Here is a 20,425-nt window from a genome sequence, read left to right on the forward strand (position 1 = left end):
ATCTATTTCCGCGATCCACTGGCAGCTCTTCCCTCTGCTCTGGCTCCTCTGAAAACCCAGGGCCTCCCGAGCCATCTGCAATTATGATGGACCAGGGGATGTAAAAATAGAATGTAGCCCCATGATATCTAATAGAAATATAATACAAACCATATTTTACAATTTTCTAGTAGCCACTTTTTTAATTAAAAAAATTAAAAAGAAAACAGGTGAAATTAATTTTAATAATATAGGTATTACTTAACCCTGTATATCTAAAATATTATTTCACCAGGTAATCAATACAAAAATTTATTAGTAAGTTATTTTCCATTGCTTTTTGTACTAAGTCTTTGAAATTCAGTGTGTGTTTTACACTTACAGCACATCTCAGTTTGGACCAGCCACCTTATGAGTGCTTAATAGCCAAGTAAGTGCCCAGGGCTATTGACAACCGTATTGGACAGGACATTGTTTTCTTGTTATCTTAAAGAAACTTAGCGGTTTCCTAGCCTATTCTTCCTCTGCTTTTAGGGGATACTTTTGAATTGATATATACCTTTTTTTTTTTTTTTTTTTTTGCGGTACACGGGCCTCTCACGGTTGTGGTCTCTCCCGTTGCGGAGCACAGGCTCCGGACGCGCAGGCTCAGCGGCCATGGCTCACGGGCCCAGCCGCTCCGCGGCATGTGGGATCTTCCTGGACCGGGGCACGAACCTGTGTCCCCTGCATCGGCAGGCGGACTCTCAACCACTGCGCCACCAGGGAAGCCCGATATATACCATTTTGAGTTGTGCTTCAGAAGACACACCTGAGTAGATTTTTAAAGAAGTGTTCTCAAATTAACAAAGACTTGGTTTACTGTAACTGTTTCGAATATGATTTTTAAAACACTTTTTTAAAATAAAATACTCTTTTTCATCAAGGTTAAGAAATAGAGAAAGATGTGAAAATATTAAAACACTTCTGAATCTTAAACTTGGATCTGGACATACTACAGATTTCCCTTCCATGAATCGTGCTGTGGGAGGAAAAAATTCATTGCTGTGTGTGGATTCTCCCCCAGTCACCTCTTCCTTTTGCCAGTTCTTTGTATATGTTGAAGTATGTGGAGAAAGGTTATTCAAGGCATCATTAAGACATTCTTGCTTTTTTTTAAATAATAAGATTTTGTCTTATCATCAGCACACATGGTGGCAGCAAGTGCCCTAAAGACTGCAGTTCTGTCATATGTATCTTTTCTTTCTTTGTTTCATTCATTCATTCGTTCATACAACACTTAGTGCCAGACCACTTGCTGGGCATGGAGGTTAAACAATGAAAAGGCTCTCACAATGTAGTGGGAAAATTGTGTAAAAAAAACTACAAATATTAACATATGATGTCCTTCACTACCCTCAAGAGGACATATTACTTAATCTTTGTTGGGAAAGTGTTTCTCTTTTCCTTTACTTTTATTGAAGGTGCTAATTATGTTCATGTTCCTGGGTTCCAGCCAATCCTTTCTCCAAGCAAATACCCCTCTCCAGAGAAGCTTATGTTCATGTTTGTGCTCAATTATTAGAGCCATCAAATCAGTCTGCATAGATATCAAAAGAAATGAATACTTTACTATTTCAAATTACACTGGGTTATATTGGTACTTTTACAAGTATTGCCACCAAAATCTCATTGTTGACAACTTTATTCATACTGCAAATACTGGCAAAAAATATACTGTTTCAGCGTTCAGTTCATCTGTGTGTGTGGATCGGACCTTCTCACTGGTTCCTGTACATCTCCAAGTACATGAATCACGTGCCATGATTTTTGTTAATGGAGGGGCACATTGCAGAATCTGTTTTCCTCTAGTGCCAATTTACAAGTGTTCCCACTTGCCAGGATGCTCTTTGCAAAGATGAGATTGGATACAAACACCTAATGCCGTGTATCAGGACAGGTGAGGCAGAGAGCCATTCTGTGACCCAGTGGAAGAGCTGGGGCATGGGAGCAATTGAAGAATGGACACAGAAGAGTAGACTACCCCAAGGGTGCTCTGGGCATCTGGTCTTGCAGCAGAACATGAGCTATGGAAAGAGGACTTACAGAAGATAGGAATTATAGGAAAGTCTGCATCAGGGAGGCCTATGGGGAGTAGTGGCGTGTGCTGGTATTGGGCAGAACACATCTCCCAGGAATCTAGGAGCTGGGGGGTGTGGGGAAAACCTGTTGCTAAGTTAGAGAATAGGGCTTTAGCCACCATGTAGGGTTAAGCAGAAGAACTCCACTACTTGGAAGACAGAGGGGGACTGAAAGTCTCATCCATAGCGGCACTGGGGTGCTAAATAGGTGACCAAGGCAGAGACTCAGGAACTGGGCTCATCCAGCAAAAAACAGGCACAAAGTAGAAATTACATTTCAGGAACAAGGCATAAATCTCGTTATCAAATATAGGCAGGAGTGTTCAACCTGAATTAGCAGTAGAGACTTGATATTGAATCACAGAGCCTGTGCTATAGTTGTGTAGTTCTCTCCTGCCTAAACTCTGAGTTTTCAGAGATCAGGGAGAGCTCAGCTTAAACTTTGGGGACAAAGGGGAAAGAAATATACTCAAGTGACCCTGGTTTTGTGAAGAGGGTGGGGGAGGGGAGGTACAGAGCTAAGAATGAACTAGGATGAAACACTGTCATCCATTTCAGAGTCCCACCTTCAACTCCTCACCAAATTGATTTCATTATTTAAATTGAACCCATTGTCAGGTCATTTACGATTAGACTGTTTGGGGAATTGCTGTGTTGATTCAGCTAACAAGGTTTTGTGAAAGGCAAAGGCAATGTGAAAAAGTTTTCTGCTTTCATCACCACCAAACCCTTTCTTGGAGGTCACCACCACCAACCTTCTTGTTTGGACGTTAAATTCCTCCACTGCTTTGCAACACCGGACACAGCTGATCAAGGACCCCCCACCCCCACCCCCCTGACATTATCTCCTCCTGGTTTCCTTGACGTGATCATTTTCTTCCATCTCACTGACACTCCTGCTCTGTGTCCTTTGTTGCTCGTCTCTTTGTTTCCCACTCCCCAGTCGTAGGTGATCTCAAAAGGTACCCTTAAGCTTTTCTTTCCTCTGCTCTCCTCTCCTCATGATTTGCATGTGCCCCTTTGCTTCCCCACTGCTCTAAGCCTGGCTCATTACCTGGAAGGATTACTGCAACAGCTAACTTAACCTGGCTTTTCACCCCTCTCTGTAGTCTCTTCTGCTTCCAGATTGATTTTTCCTGAAGCACAGGTCTGATCACACTACTCCCCTGCCCAGAAATGTTATAGCTTCCGACTGTGAACAAAATTAAGTACCAGCTTCTCACTTAGATCTCAAGGCATTTACATCATGGTCCTAAGATAATCTCCCATTAGGCCCCCATATCTAGTCTGCATTCCAGCCAGATTGGCCCACTTACTGTTTCTCAAGGGTATCCTATACTTTCCCTCCTCTGAGACTTTATTTATATTCTCCTTTTGCCCTGTAACTGTGGTAACCACATGTCTTGGTTTTTCTGGATCAGTCCCGGTTTATTCCTATTGTCTCGATAATAGTATTACTCAGCTCCCATTTCACACTCAAAAGTGTAGTAATTTGAATGATAGATTATATGGTCACCCTACCTATAAAGCTCTTTTTCCTGTTCCTTCTCTCTGTCTTATGCCTCAGGCTGCACTCTATTTAATTTTGCTTGTGGTAAACATAGCCCTATCCTTTTAAGCCATGTGCCATATTAAAAAAAACCAAAAAACTAACTTTCATGAGATTTACTTTCTCACTCTCCACCCTACCATCACCAATTTAATGTATTCCCTTCCTATTTTCAGCCCCTACATTTGCCAACATGGTATTGTAGTTGTTTGTTTTTAAATGTAGTTATTTGTATATTTTAAATCCTTCATAGTAACTTACAAGTTCAAGGCCTTATTTTTTGTATTGATTAGATTACTTTTATTTGTAAATAACAGAAAACTCTGACTTAACCATTTAACAATAAGGAAAATTTATTGTATCACATAACAGAGGGTGCCAAGTTAGGATGGCTCAAAAATGACTAATTTAGTATCTGAACAGTGGATTAAAAATCCAGGTTGCCCCTTTTATTAAATGCTTTTTCAACATCCTTGGAAATGATTGTATGTTTTAATATTTCAATTTAGTAAATTGTGTTACTAGACTATTTTCACTGCATTCCTGAATATAATCAATCTGTTTCTCATTGTATATTGTTCATACTGCATGGATGAAATAGTTTTGGTAATGCTTATTTATGAGGCGTACATTAATATTTGTAGATAAGTGGTTTTAAAAAAATCATTGAATTATTTAAAAAAAAAGAAGATCCAGGTTTCTCTTCTCTTTCCATTCTGATACACTATGCGTCTACTCTAATCTTGCTACCTCCGCTCACAATTGCCCAGTGGCCAGCCTTGTTCTAGAAATCACATGCAAATGTGATGATGTCTAGAAGAAGAATATTTCTTCTGTGAGTCTCTAAGCAAGAATCCCTGTTACAGAAGCACCCATTCCCAGCAGAAGTCACCTCATCCCTCCTTGGGCAGAATTTCATTACATGCCCAGCCTAAACTAGTCACAGATGAGGCCGTCAGGACTTGACAAATCATTCATCCCCTGAGGTTGAGGTGGCCCTGATTCCCTTGAAGATCGTGGCCATTAGGGAAGGTTGAGCAGAGCAAAATCAAGGCTCTGTGAGGAAGAGGGATAATTACCACTAGTGAGGCAAGCAACAGTATCTGCTTCATATAAGTTTGGGTTCAATCAATGTTTATTAAATAAGGTTTTAGTTTTATTTCAAGATATGAAGAATTGTAATTCACTTGAATATTCTAATGCTGTAATGAATTATAAATACTGATCTTAAATAAACCTTTAAAATGATCAGTACTGCACATAGCAGGTTCATTTCAACACTGTTTTGCTTAAGTTCATATGGAGAGATTAGAATTAAGACTTCGAAAGAAAACTTGATTGAGATTTTAATAGCTATCTAAAACTGCTGGCCAGAACACTGTGCTCAGAATTGCTCATTAAGTAGAATTATTTCCTGTTGCTTTTTGAGGGAATGTTTTTCTGAGTATTTGAGTGCTATATTCATAGGATTCAAATACTCATAGGATATCAACTCTCTGTTAACAAATTTACCTTTTGGCACTGAATTGCAGAATTCTCAAAATACCTGCCAACTATGAAATGTAATCAACAATAGGTCAAAACATTATGATTTTGAAATGTCCTGCAGCATCAAGAGGAGTTGGAAGGAGAGGCTGCTGAACGAGAATCCTCTTCTCATACCCACGAGAGGACTCTTGTTCTTTCCACCCAGGGTGTGTTCAAGCCCAACACCTCCCAGGATCCTCTGTGGGTAAATCAGTGGTGGAAGCCAGAGAATTTGGAGCAGTTCTTGTGTTCCTTGCACAGTAGTTAGTACTGTACTCTGTAAATGGGGGCTCGTTCAACCTTCTGAAGTGTTGTCACCAGTCTGCCACACAGATGGTCCCAGTGAGGAGACCCTAGGGAGCCAGTACCCTCTGGGTCAACAGGAGATGGAGCCAGCACTATTAACCTGAAAATATTCCGTGCAATAAAAGGGATCAGAAAGACTCGTTTTATTTCTGAATGAAACAAAGGACAGAACAGAGGAAAACTGCTTCTAAACCCTTCATTGGATATTGCTGCTCAGAATTCTGGACCTTGGTGCCAGAGGGCTTCGGGCTGGCATTTTATGTTTTCAGAAACCCTCTTGTTAAGTGCTGAGATGTAATGACTCTAAATATTTTGACAGCCTGCAGTAGGACTCAGGAGAGAGGCAGAATCTAAGATTATGCCTGGTTTGGATATTTGAACAAGTTTTCTGAAGGGTAAAGGGTCTGGATAAGATCGAATTCCTCCCAAGTGTAAAAGTCAGGGATTCTTATCTAAGGGCAGCCTATTTGCATGTATGTTCAAATATATGTCAAAGTTAATCTGAATCTCAGTGGGGAATCGTGGTAGGAAAATAGCACAGAAACTGAGTAAGCTGTGTATGGAAGAGATAGTGGACTTCAAAGTCAGACTTTTTTTCCCTTAATAACTTGAATGAATAGAAACATTTTCACATCAGTCCTATAGGCTTCTACTGTTCTATTAAACTCCTGCAAATAGATATATAGTCATTATTCTTTTGAGAAATAATATGAATATATAATTTTTATTCAAAGTTTTTAAAATAAACTTCCTGCTAATATTATCTGAACATCCCACCAAACTGCGCCATCACCAGTACTTCAAATGACATTTTGGGGTAACAGGCTGATTCTAAAAATAAGATGCAGGAGGCTGGGAAGACATTGCAGAAATTAATATTCCCAGCCCCACTGCACTCTGCCTACCCATACAGACTGTACTCTTCGTTTGAATGCACTTAACTGTTCATTAGAACATCTTATCTATAAGCCTCATCTAGCTTTTTTTAAAAAAACAGATTCCAGTATTTGTACTTTATTCAGAAAAGCTAATTGAGGGAAATAATATTCATAAGTGCTGAAGTTCAGGTGAAAAACTTTGCTAGACTTTCTTCCTAAAGTCAAGCCAAATAATAAAAAATATTACAGTGTCAAGTTTGACATTGAGTGATAAAGTAGGTTAATATGGATTTTATAAAGCGCTTTGACTACATTCCTGCAAAAATCTTTAATGATGAATATAATATTAAAATTGGAGTTACACTGCCTAGATTTGAATCTCAGGTCTGCCATTGGCTATGAGACCTTAGGAAAATTACTAAACCTTTTTGTGCCACAGTTTCCTTATCTGTAAAAAGGGATAATAATACCTAGGGTAAGGTAGTGTAGTTGTGAGGACCATGTCAAATTGATATACATAAAGTGTTTAGAACAGCACCTGGTCCATGGTAAGTGCTATATATCGCTTTTTAAGATGACAGAAAAGAGGGTGTATTTATGAATTTATATAATAAATATGTATGTGTCATAAGCTTAAATTAAGGGCATTTGGGATAAATAATCAGTTTTCTAAAATGCATTTCCTGTTATATATTGGAAAACCTTACATTGGCTTGCTTAATAAATTCAGTGGAATCAGAACTGTTAGGGTTTCACATTTAAGTTCTAGTTGTACCTTTTCCTAATAAGCTGGAAGCAGTGAGCTGGAAAGTTACACGTATACCAAATACAAGTGAGCCCAGACTGCAAAATGAGCTTATGTTCCAAGATTCATCTCATTCATTTATTTTTGGGTTTCAATCATGCTAGTCTTTGTACATTCTCATCAGCATTTTTAATGACTTGGTAAAGTAGAAGCATTTCCTGCGTAATCAACATTTATTTTTCCTGAGAAAGTATTTTAAAAATAAAGTCCTTCAAACGTCTAGTCTTTTTTTTTTTTTTTTCAGTAAAAATGAATGGCCTTAAAAGACATTTGTCCTGGCAGTCTATTTAAAGATGAGAGAAATGAAAGCCAAGAAAACCAGAAGAAGATGCCCTCAAGGGAAAGATCTGTATGATGAATTTGAAATTGCAGAGAATACTATTTCTGCTTTCCCAGGCAGAGCTGTCACCTCAAAAGCCTATTTTCATGAAAGGAGAGTGTTACTCAGAGTATCAGAGTTTAGTCTGTTGAATGCATATTCCCTTAATGCGGGTAAGGCACTTGAAGGTGACCACTAATCATTCAGTCCTGTTGTACAACAGAAACTTGTATTTTGGTCCAGGAGAAATCTTAACCAAACAGCAGTGTAGATTCTTCGAACTAGCAAAAAAAAAAATTACTGTCCACTAAAGACAGTAATGAAGAGTTACTACATTGGCTCAGGTCCTGAGATTATTCTCCCCAGATTCAGTTGCCAGCAGGCATTCCAAGGAAGTCCAGTAAGGGAACATATAACTCATCTGTACTATAGAGAAGAAATGTCATTCTTTCTTAACCATCGATTGAAAAGGTCAGGTAAATCCCACTATCCTTCCCTGGGTGCTTTTCTGCTACACAGATACATCTCAAAACACTACTTAAAAACCTCTTTATTTCCCACCTGTGTCATTTTTCAGAGTAATATTTTTCTCTCTCGTGTGACTTATTACTTGGTCTCTTTTGTTTTAGACATTCTTCTCTCCTCTTCCTAATAACTAGGGAAGTGGTGAATGAGTTCATCATTGCTTTATAAAGTTAGCATTTCTCAGCTTTACTTTTTCTAAAGAGCCCTAGTTCTTTTATCCAATTATCATAAATAGCTATACTAGCTCATCCTTCCTAAATGTGAATTTTTCTCTTCTTAAAAAAAAAAAACGACTTTGCTTTTACTTACTCTGCCTAGTGTTTCTGGGATACAACTCTACCAGGATTGTCCCTAGAAGATAAATTGCTAAGATCACATCAATTTCGGAAAGTTAACAGTTTTCTTTAACAGATTGTCATGCTTTGGGTTATGTAGGAAAGCTAATTGGGAGGAAATTGCACTTTTAAATGCAGAAAGTTCAGGCAAGAAAGCTTTAGCTACCAGACTTTTCTTCCTAAAATAAAGCAAGATAATACAACTTTACAGTGTCAAGTTGAACTCCAGAACTGGACTGCATGGAGCTGAGTGAGTCCTGACTTCCTGACTTATTACCTGAATGACCTTAGATAAGTCACATAACCTCTCTGCACCTTAGTGTCCTCATCCATAAAATGGAGACAGTAGAATAATACCATCATAGGGTAGCTGGAAATTATGAATCTTGATGTGCTAATGTGCACTGTGAGTCTCCAGGAGAGGTTAGAGTTTGCAGCTTTCAGCTGATTTTTTTTTGATCTAGGAGTCTCCTCCCAACCTCCCTAAAAAAAACCCCAAACAAACAAGAAAACAAAAAAAAATTACTTTACATCCTGTTGAACTTAGTTTTTAGAAGCACTGACATAGGGACATTTAATTACTGCTTGTGCTTCAAAGGCTCATTTCTAAAAACTCTGTTATCTCCAGGTCCCAAAGAATAAATTTTCTCACGTTGCTTTTTTATTGTTGATAAGAACAGGGGAAATTAATTCAAACATGTATTTTAGAAGAGCTTGAAAGCAAGCTAATAACCTGTATACTCGTTTTTATTAATTATAAGCTAGCTCTTTTGAGGAATGACAGGTACGCTACAACCGTAATGGCCTACAGATTTGTGAACATGCAGAATTTGACCCTATATGTTAAAATTTTTAAAAAAACACTACAAGCATGCAAAATGAATTTATATTACAGTGCTCTTATAATTCATTTTTCTCATAGCTTATGTTCACTACATTTATATGAATGGTTGGGCAAAGTATGGATATCATGTAAAGTTTAATTAGCAGCTATTATTTTAAATAGGAAAGAAGTTTTTTTTAATGGTTTTCACAAGCGTCTAGTCATTAAAAAAAAACAAACAAGAATGAGCATAGCATGTAAATCTGTGCCTTGTCAGGCAGACCGTGTTTCCTTTTACTGCATCCTCATGCTGCTCTCCCAACCCCCCAACACAACACACGTATGCACCCCAAGATTAATGGCAGGACTTTCATACTATTGCAACCTATCAAACCACTTTATTATGCTATTCCAGGCATCCCAGATTCCCTTACCACAAACACTAACCCATCACAGATCTGAGCTGGACAGATTCTTCAAGGTCATCTAATGATAGCTAAAATGTGCAGAGAGCTTACTCTGTGCTAGCTCCTGTTCTGAGAATTTTGTAACAGTTAACTCATTTGATCTTTACCACAGCCCACGATGCATTATTTCTATCTGTTTTTAATAGATGAAGTCACTGAGGCAAGGAGAAGTTATGTGACTCATCTAAGGTCATTCAGCTAAGAAGAGGTAAAGGCAGGACTCAATTCCAGGCAGTCAGGTTCTCGAGCCCATATTCACTGTACTGCCTTGGAGACACAGGCATGCCTTTCCCCGGGCTTGGAGCGAATATTCCAGGTAGTATTTCTCCATCCTCTGCTCTCTGGTCCTCAGGCCCTAGAGAGTTAATACTGACCACACTGCTTAGACTGGATCCCTTTCTGCAAGGGTGTTTGCTCACTCGCATACTCAAGTCCTCAGTCAGCACTTACTCCTTATCTCACCCCTTCTTTGTTCATTCACTACTATTACTTGTGTATGTGACCGTAGTGGCAGGGAAGTTGGATGTTTCTCCGATGTCCTCCTGCATTTCAGCCATAGTGAGAAGTGCGGTGAGTAGACTCTGAGCCAGAGAATGAGCATGACCTGCTGGGGTGCTGAGCATTAGGTGACCTGTCAGGGTACTTCATCTCTCCAAGTCTCATGTAAAACATCTGGAAAGTGAGAGCATTGGATTTCTTTTTATTTTAGGCTTCATTTAACCTCTTTTACAATCCCACCCTTCACTACAATGCCTAGAATAGCTCTTTGCACAGTACAAGTACCTAATAATTATTTGTTCAAATAAATATCTAGAAACCCCTTTTATAAAATGTCCCTGACAAATTTAAAACATGTGGTAATCAGAAGTTTTAGACTCCTTGAAATAGCCTGTAGAGAGCTTGAGGGCTTATTAAAACACTAACGGCTGGAACCCGTGCCCAGAGTTGCCGAGTCAGTAGGACTGGGGTGAGGCCCGAGTTGCATTTCCATCAAGTTCCCAGATGCTGCTGATGCTGCTTGTGTGGGGACCGTATCTGGGAATCACCGCCCATCGAGCACTCTCAAAAAAAAAAAACATATCCCTTTCCTCTGGTTTCCCAATTAAAAATGATTTAATAAGATTGTCGCATCCATTGGGTGGTTTGACAGCTTTCATGTGTCTCTTATCCCCTGCTATCTGCATTTTAACAGGAGTCTCTTTTTAAAGACTACAAACCTTATTTCACAGGAGCAAATCTAGTTCTTGGCCTCCTAGCCTTCTATCTAAGCTACCTTTGACCCACTGTGGCACTAAATCTGTCCTCTCCCTAAGGTATTAGGGCCTCCTTGTTGTCACACACCCACATCTTAACCACTGCTCTTAACATGTAAAGATTAAGAGCGTGGGCTCGGGAGGTGGGCTGTCTTGGGTTGAGAGGTTGGTTCCTCACTCTATATCCAATCCTAGACACTTTCTCTGTGCTTCATCGTCTTCATCTGTAACTGGATTTCAATAACAGTACCTACCTCATAGGGTTGTTTTAAATATTAAATTGGTAAATATTTGCAAAACACTGAGAATAGTCCCTAAAACGTCGTACATGCTATGGGTTTTTGAAATCTTTTTTCCCCCACCTTCATTGAGATATAATTGAAATAGAACATTGTGTAAGTTTAAGGTGTACAGCGTGTTGGTTTGATACATTTTATATTGCAAAATGATCACCACTATAGCCCTAGCTGACACCTCCAACCCATCCCATGATTACACATTTTTGTGTGTGTGGTGAGAATATTTAAGATCTACTCTTTCAGCACCCTTCAAGTATATAATACAGTATTTTTAACGATAGTCACCATGCTGTACGTTAGACCCCCAGAAGATGTTAATCTTATAACTGGAAGTTTGTGCCCTTTGACCAGTATCTCTCCATTTCCCCAACCTCCCAGCCCCTGGTAACCAAACCACCATTCTACTCTCTGTTTCTATGAGTTTGACTTTCTTTTTTTCTTTTCTTTAGATTTCATATATAAGTGATACCATGCAGTATTTGTCTTTCTCTGTCTGATTTATTTCACTTAGCATAATGTACTCGGGGTTCATTAAAGTTGTCACAAACTAGGATTTCCTTCTTTCTCATGGTTGAACTCCATTCTGTATACACACACACACACACACACACACACACACACACACACACACACAAAACACACCTTCTTTATCAGTTCATCTATAACTGGACACTAAGGTTGTTTCCATGTCTTAGATATTGTGAATAATGCCACACTGAACATAGGAGTGCAGGAAACTTCTATATCCTGATTTCAGTTCCTTTGGATAAATACCCCTCAGAAGTGGCATTGCTGATTATATGGTAGTTCTATTTTTTGAGAAACCTCCATACTGTTTTCCATAGTAGTTGTGCCACTTTGCATTCCCACCAACAGTGCACAAGGGTTCCCTTTTCTCCACACCCTCTCATACACTTGCTATCTCGTATTTTTGATGATAGCCATTCTCACAAGTGTGAAGTGATATCTCATTGTGGTTTTGCTTTACATTCCCTGATAATTAGTGATATGGAGCATCTTTTCATGTACCTGTTGGCATTTGTAAATCTTCTTTGGAAAACTGTCTATTCAGTTCCTTTGCCTACTTTTTAATTGGGTTGACTTTTTTGCTGTTGAGATGTGTGAGTTCTTTATATGTTTTGAATATTAACCCCTTATCAGATGCATGATTTGCATATATTTTCTCCCATTCCATAGGTTGCATTTTCATTTTGTTGACTGTTTCTTTTGCTGTGCAGAAGCTTTAAGTTAGCTTTTATTATATGTTAAGTGTTTCCCAAATTTACCTCTCAGGGTAAATTACCTTCATGATTTCTATCATGACTGCATATCCCCTCAACTATCATTTATTTTTTCTTTAAATCAATCTACTTTGCTAACAAGTTATTATAAAAGAAAACTTGTATTATTACTGTAAATGGAACACTGGTATCACTTGATAAATAGAGGGTAACCATAAATTAAATATAGTGAAAACCAATGTTTTTTTATTATAGCCAGTTATTTTCTGCTGAATACTCTGAGCCTGAGACTTATTCCCTTTTTATGAAAAACAGGTAAATTAGCAAGTTCTAGCTGCTCTAACAAATAAACCGCCACATTTCACTGGCTTCATACACTAGAGTTTTTCACTCACGTAACAGTCCAGCGCAGGGCTGCTGATTCAGGGACCTTGACTCCTTCCGTCTTGTGGCACCAACAGCTGAGGGACCCAGAAATCTCTCTGCGTCCAGTTAACAGATGCAGGGAGAGAACATGGAGAAGTCATCTGATTTTTTGCCTTTTTGGTCTGAAACTACCATAGGTAATTCGTCCTTTGGTGTAAATCACCTAGAGGTGGGTGAGCAGGGAATGTTGGTCCAAGCTAGGTAGCCACTTCCCACAGCTACTTTATAGTATGAAAGTGAGAATACAAGTTTTTGGTGGTCAAATTATGAAACATAAACAGGTTCTAGCAAGACATAGCCATAGTTTCTGAATTGCTGGGAGGGATTGTGCAACTACTTCTTCACTAACTATATTACTATTTTAGTTCAATTAATTCTCCTCTCTCCTAACCTCAATTTCACTCAGAAACTGTTCCAAGAAGTTAACAACTGCCTTACTTAGAGAGAGTGAAATCCATATAAACACAGAAGAAACCTGTTTCTCTGTATCATGACACAAAATTAATGAGATAGTACCCAGTGTAGCTTTTTACCTCTTAGTATAGCTTAGAACTTTCCTTGGCTAGATGGGAAATGAGCTCTGTCTCTATATATGTCTGTATAATAACCAAGAATGAAAAATGTGGTTGATAGGAACTTACATATAAACCCAGTACCCTCCTACATTTTAAAACTTAACTGTGTGCCATTACTAAACTTTTATGATTTAAAGTTGTTATTATTATTTGACATATATTTGAAATGTGTGAGACACATGTCCAGTACCACCACACTGATTGCATGATTTCTGCTGCTGCAGTACCATCTGAAATATTTTTCCTGTGCTATTTCAAACCAATGAAGCATGGATATGTTTGAGTGACCACCAGCTGAAGGGGAGAGGAATTTCTAATTGGGTTTTTATAAGTGAAAACTAAAGCTATTTGGAATTTGACATTTGATGAAAGTCTACTATGATGTTATCATCCTGGAAAAAACTTACTTCTGTATTTTGTCATGAAGAAGTAGGGATAACAGAGGGTCAGCCCCTGGAAGCTGAGGTGTGAGAGCAACATTATGTGCTCATAACAGGGAAATTTATACTTAGTGAGTTATGATTCATACCTGTATTTTTGTAGGTTGCTTTCATCAGCCACGTGGAGCTTTTTACTCACTGGCGAACATAGTAAAAGATAAGAACCAGAACTGGATACCAGATCTGTGTTCAAAGATGAGATGGAGGCATTGATGGGTCATTTAGGAAAGGGGACTGTATAGGCCCAGCTCGATAAGCAAGGTAGGGTTCAAGCAGCTTCATAATGTCAACACTGAGTTCAGTAAAGCATGATGGAGTGACTCAGAGGGTGGTGTATCATAGGGAGCATATAGTACTTCATTTTGGTTGGTCAGTGGACTGTAGGGCTTCCATTTACAGGCTGGGTGAGGTTCAGGAGCACAACTGTTTCCTCCAAGGAGGTAGACTGTCAGGGTGCAGTGGGGAGGGGACTGTGACTCAAGGAACAGCACAGTTGCTCAGACACAGCTCTGTGGAGCAGTGACAGCCCTTCAGTATCAGCTCCTGAGCCCTTGGTGGGCATCTTACCATATTCCAGATATATTGTCATGGACCACGAATGACAGCAACCTTCCAGGGAGGTTGCTTGAGGGCTTCCAATGGAGCTGGGGGAACAGGGGCCTTCCCCTCTCTTAGCAGGGGAGGCGTGATGGTGGGATGAGGTTAGTGAGCCCAGATGAGGGGAGCTGGAAGGCAGATGCAAGGAATGAAGTGAGGGTTGACTGCTGTGTTCTTACTGTGCCAGTCTACACCCCCTCTACCAGTAGAGTCTTTTTTTTTTTTTTTCTTTTATTTCCCAGTGAATGGGGAGCTTTTGCTGAGGTGGGGGAGGAATACCCCCAAGGAACTGATGGTCCATGGGAAGCGGGTTGATTCTCCCCGCCAGAGCCACAGGTGTCCTTCCCGATGTTCTACTCCTTTCTCATTCTCTGTAGCCCGCTGCAGCCTGTGGCAGGCAGGAGGAGGGGCCATGCTTCCTCTTGGTGGGTCACAGTTAACACTGTTCATCATCTCAACTCTCTCTGGAAACGGCTTTCATTTATAAGTTCATAGAGAAAGGGAATTTTATCAAGGAAAACTATGAAGCTTTTAGCATCTCTATCTATGGCTTCCATGCCCTTGTCCTGTCATGTTTCCCTGTCTCCCACTCTCAGGACAGAAAGCAACCAATTATGCTCTTTCCCAAAGGGCTGCTTTGGGAATCTACTGAAAATGGCAGCCAGTGACTCCAGATTAAGAACTCCTTCTTGACAATGGTGAGAAATGCCTAAAGCACCAGGTCCTCAGTTACACGTCAGAACCTAATGCCTGCAGTAGAAATATGAAGAAATTTTACTGGAAAGAGAACCTCAAAATAATAATGGCAGAGTTAGAAAGGGTGGTGTGAAGCTTTTTTGGTCTTTGTGGGAAGACTGGTGTGTGTGTCAAAAGGATCAGGAAAATCTTTTTCTATACTCAGTTCTCTTATATCTGGAGATTCCAGGAGTTATAAAAGTGCTTTGTGCCCCAGCACCTTTCCCTTAAAACCGTAGAAATGCTAGGAGTATGGTGGGACTCCAGGATGTAACATGAGCATTGAGGACCGACAGTAGGGATCAGGGGGCTGACCTGGCTTAACCTGGGAAAATTAGAGGAAAAGCTTACACATTCCTAGGTGAAGACTGTGGTCAAAATAGCTCTAAATTTGGATTCAGATTCTGGTTGTGCCAGTAACAACCATGTTTGACTTCTTTATTTCTCTCTGGGTTGGTGTCCTTATCTATTAAGGGCAGATTGAGCTCGATTTCATTCATTCATGCGGCCATTCATATTTATGGCCGATCACTGTGTTTTAATATGGAAATATAAAGATAACATTATACAATCCCTGTCTCAGAGAAGCTCTCAATTAAGTGGAGGAGACAGATGTTACTGATACTTGTAAAAGCATGCGTAAAGTACCATAATAAATATACAAAGTGCTTTTGGAACACAGGGAGGGAGGGATGGGTTGTACCAGGAATAGAGTTGCATTAGAGTACGCAGTATGTAAATCATGTCTTAAGAACAGAACTGCCTACCATTGCCTATCATAAGTGTGGACCAAGTATACAAGCCAGAATGTATGGGAATGCCTGGTATGTTGGGGAATGAAAATGTTTAGCTGTGACTAGAGCATAGCGTGTCTGGAGGCTTGTAAGGGAAGCTGAAAAAGATGGATTTAGGTTCACCTGTAAACAGTCTCTTACAACAATTCCTGTTACTCCATTGGCTATGAAGACACACTGGAAATTGTAAACAGGAAATTTGGATTGCACACAATTTGAGCAGGGAAAAATGCAAGCACAGAGGTGAGTTCTGAGAATATAAGAGCAATACAAGAATATTAAAATATAAGAGCAATAGAAGTTAGCAGTTGATAGAGAGAGGCAGAGGAGGGAAATGAAGGTTTCAGCATGGTGTGTAAGGGTGTGAGAGTTTTAGCCTGTGTGTCCAAGTTGGACAGGAGGTTTAGGGTGGGAGACTGGAATTTCACTTTGGATGGGAAGGCTTTGAGGCTTCAGTATGTAGGTCTGAGCATGTTGAGATGTTGCTATTTGATAGGTGGTTGGAGACCTGCATCTGGAGCTCAGGGGAGAGAGAAATATTTAGGACTTGTTACAGTAGCAGGGGTTGGTAAAGCCTTAGGAGGAATGAAATCCTCTAGGGAGGGCTTCTGACAAGTCAAGAGAAAAAGAACCTGATAAAATCAGGGAACATAGAATTTAGGTCTGCAGTTCACTGACCAGAGCGTCTACCTCCAAGGCAAACTCAGTCCACTTTAGCCTTATGTTCAGGTCAAGTTGAGAGCTACAAGGAGAAAGGCTATCTCCTTTCCTCTCCTAATACTGTCTTCCCCATAGGGCTTCCATCCAAATCCTCTACATCTGTTTAAGAACTATCCTTCCTTGAAGCGTAGTAAGAATCACCCCCCATCTTTCTTTGATGCCATGTTAATTTGGGTTCCTCTAGAAGCAGGTACCAAATGTGATTAGATATATACCATATGTTTATCAAGGGAAACACTTGTAAAAGCTAAAAGTTGCAGGGTGGTAAACCAGAGAAGGCAAGGAGAACCTTCAGACTATGATGGAGGGCTGACCCCTGTGAAGGAGAGGTGGAAGGAAGGAGGATTGGGTAGGAAGCACCTCAGAGTACAGCACAGCTCCAAGAAAGGCCAGAATCATGGGGAGTCTTTATCCCTCATCTTAGAGGAATAGACTCACCTGAATCCCCCCACCATGCCTAGCCATTGCCAGGAGGAGCCTGCAGGAAGTGTGGCCTCAGCGGGGACTCAGTATTTGATCCAGAGGAGTGTCAACTGGGAACATCAGACCAAAAGCCTGCCCAGAGCAGGAGATCCTAGTGGCACATTTCATGGCCACCATAGATGGCCTCAGTGACTCAGTGACACTTCCTAAATGTTCTCCTGGCACTTATTGTCCAAACCAGTCAAAACTCAGCATTTACAGCCTTGCACCATTATTAATTATCTCACCTTGTGTCTGCCCAACTAGATTATAAACCCTTCCTTAAACATCAGTGCAGTGTCCTTAACTCAGAGGCATCTATGTATTCATCGTAATAAGAATTGTGTTATTTTCATTACTTGAATTTATCTGAGAGGTGTAGCAATGGGAGTTTTGACTTAGGAAGTTGGGATGAGGGAAGTTAAGAAAGAATACGATTTGGATGAGGCGTTCCACAGATGTCACAGTGAGGGAGGGAGAACTAGGGAAGCAGACATACCCACTGAAGGAAAGCAGACACTAGGGCCTAGGCACATGAATTTGATGAGATGAAGTCCAGGTAGGCAGACAGAAGCCAGTATCCAGAGAACATGGTAGAAAGTGCTAGTCGAAGGGCAAGAACTAGCACGGAGGAGGTCCAGCAAGATATAATGGATGGGAGTTTGAAGTAGACATCACGGCAACTCTCTTTTTTTGAGAACTAACCTTTCTACCCACCAGGCAGTTTTCATACACCATATCACACCTTCTTAACCTTGGTTAATTGGACCAAAGAGACACCTGTCTCAAGCTGAACCTTCTGGGAATTTTGAATGGGGGTTCAGTAAATCTAATTTGTCGAATTTTCCTTGAACTGAGCTGACATGTTGAAGCAGGGCTCTTGGAGACTGCTGGAGCCCTTGTGTACACTAGGAAGCAGTAGAAGCGGCTGCAGAAAGACAAGAATGAGTCAGGCATTCAGAGACAAGCTGAGATGAGAGACAGCATGACTCCAGAGAAGAAGAATGAGACTGAGAGAGTCGTTGCCTGGACTCCTGAGAAATTTCCATCCCTCAACCTAATCCTGTGCCCTTTCACACTAGGTTCTGAGATAACCCACGAACCTTAGAATAAATTCCCTATTCTTCTTAATCCAGTTTGAGTGGGATTCTTTTAGTAGCAGCCAAATAATATTGACTGAGACAGTGTGTTGACAGATGTGCTCAAGACACAAACAGGAAGCTCAGAAACATGCAATTTGCAGGGATACAGACAAGCGAGAGGTTAGCATTAGGAAAACTGGGAAGAGTATCCCGGACAAAGCAGCTTTTAGTCTGGTAAGTAAATGGGTAACCAAGTCAGAGAGTAAACATACAGGATCTGCTTAGAGGAACTAGGGTAGAGGGTAGAGCCTTCCTCACAAGAACAAGGCAGAAAAAGGTGGTTATTAGGTGTCAGGTAAAAGGTCAGCGGCAGACTAAGATCTTCCGATCTATTGAGGATGGGACTCCTTCATGCATTCAGTAAGAATTCTTGGGTATCTACTACAGTCTAGGGGATTTAGTGTGTTAACAGACTGAGCTGTGGGTTCAGTGTACTGTGGGGTGGAGCCAACCCGGGAGTGGAGACCCTATGATACCTGCTGTGGGGAAGAGAAGGCTCAGAGGGCAGAATCGGGGGGCATCAGTCAGCTCATGATGTGGAGTGGATGATAGAATGTTAGAATTTGGAACATTCTGGGGTAAAACAGACCTGGACGAAGTTGGGACTGAGAACTCAGAAAGTAACTTCTTTCAAGGAGCAGCAGAGAGGAAGGTAGGGTGAGGAAGGAAAGAGTGATTCAGAATGGGAGATAAGAAGGTGTCAGGCACACAGCTTGTCTATTTGTCAGTTTCTCCTAGGACCCTGGTGGCAGCTGATGAACCCATAAAAAAATACCTGTTGTGCCTGTTTATGCTGACCTGCTCGACTTTGCCAAAGTTAAAAATTTCAGGAGGATTTGGAAAGCTATAGACTCTAGCCTTTCCTAATTCAATTCTACCTTACCAGATAGGCAAGACTAGATTCCTTTAAAGTAATTCAGCTCAACATCTTCTGGTTAAACTTTGAACCCTCACATACTGGGAAGAAGAAATATAGTAGAGGAAAAGGAGGGAGAAGGAAGGATAAAAATTAAGAGATGCCTCATAATCTGTTGCACATATTGGGATAAAATTAGTCTCCTGTGATCTCCTTCTCTACCTCCCACTCATAATTTTGAATATCTGGTAATCGTAGGTATATCTTTTCACAAAGACCCCAAAATCACTTCTCCAGTGGATGTCAGGGACTCCCTATATAGTGCGTTATTTAACCTTGATAAGATGACCTAAAAACTAACCTAAACAATGACAAATTAGGAGACATGCTATTGGCTCTGGTTTCTTTTCTCATAATCTTATTTCTAGTGTGGTTGTGGTGTTAAATAGAGTCAGAAGATCTAGGGCTGAGTCAGAAATTTCTGCTTGGCTTCTGACTGGTCTTATGGGGAGCAAATTATTTAACCTCCTCAAGCTTTCATTTCCTCATCTGTAAAATGGTATTATGACACATGACACTTGTTCTAATACCCTGATGGGTGATTTTAAAGACCATGTATAAAAACTAATGAAATGGTACAAACACCAGTGGAAGGTAGCCAGGTCCTTTCATAAATCACATAGTTGAGTAAAGAATCTGTATCAGAACCTAATTTTTCTCCTCACTAGCTCTGTGGCCTTTGACAATTCATTTGAGTTCCAAGTCTTGTTTTTTTTCCCTTGTCAAAGAGGTATGATAATATTCTCTGTTTCATGTAGTTTTTATGACGATTAAAATGACATATGTATACTAAAGTATAAAGAATATATTAGTGATTACAATTCTTAATGATGTCCCAGAATAGAATAATGATACTATTTTGATTATATTTTCTTGTTATAAAAGTATTAATATAATTTTATATTAGTATATTTATATCAGATCCTTTCAAGATTCTTTTCTTTTTTTTAAATAAAAGCATTCTTTTTTAAAAAAAAAATATTTACTTAGTTATTTTTTATTTGTTGCACCGGGCCTTCGTTGCGGCATGTGGGATCTTCGTTGCGCCGTGCGGGATCTTTAGTTGCGGCATGCGGGATCTTTTAGTTGCAGCTTGCGGGTTCTTAGTTGAAGCATGTGGGATCTAGTTCCTTGACCAGGGATCGAACCAGGGCCCCCTGCATTGGGAGTGTGGAGTCTTAACCACTGGACG

At 40.1% G+C, this 20,425-nt stretch overlaps 1 protein-coding gene across 2 annotated transcripts in view; it reads left to right on the plus strand.

Moving 5' to 3' along the window:
• The window catches only part of PLPPR5 (phospholipid phosphatase related 5), a gene marked incomplete at both ends in the record, with an annotated part of 127,197 nt that overhangs the window by 20,042 nt on the left and 86,730 nt on the right, over positions 1-20,425 (plus strand). The gene's annotated exons all lie outside the window — the stretch shown is intronic.

The sequence above is a fragment of the Grampus griseus genome (assembly GCF_964374135.1).
Source record: "Grampus griseus genome assembly, chromosome: 1".
Classification (NCBI taxonomy): domain Eukaryota; kingdom Metazoa; phylum Chordata; class Mammalia; order Artiodactyla; family Delphinidae; genus Grampus; species Grampus griseus.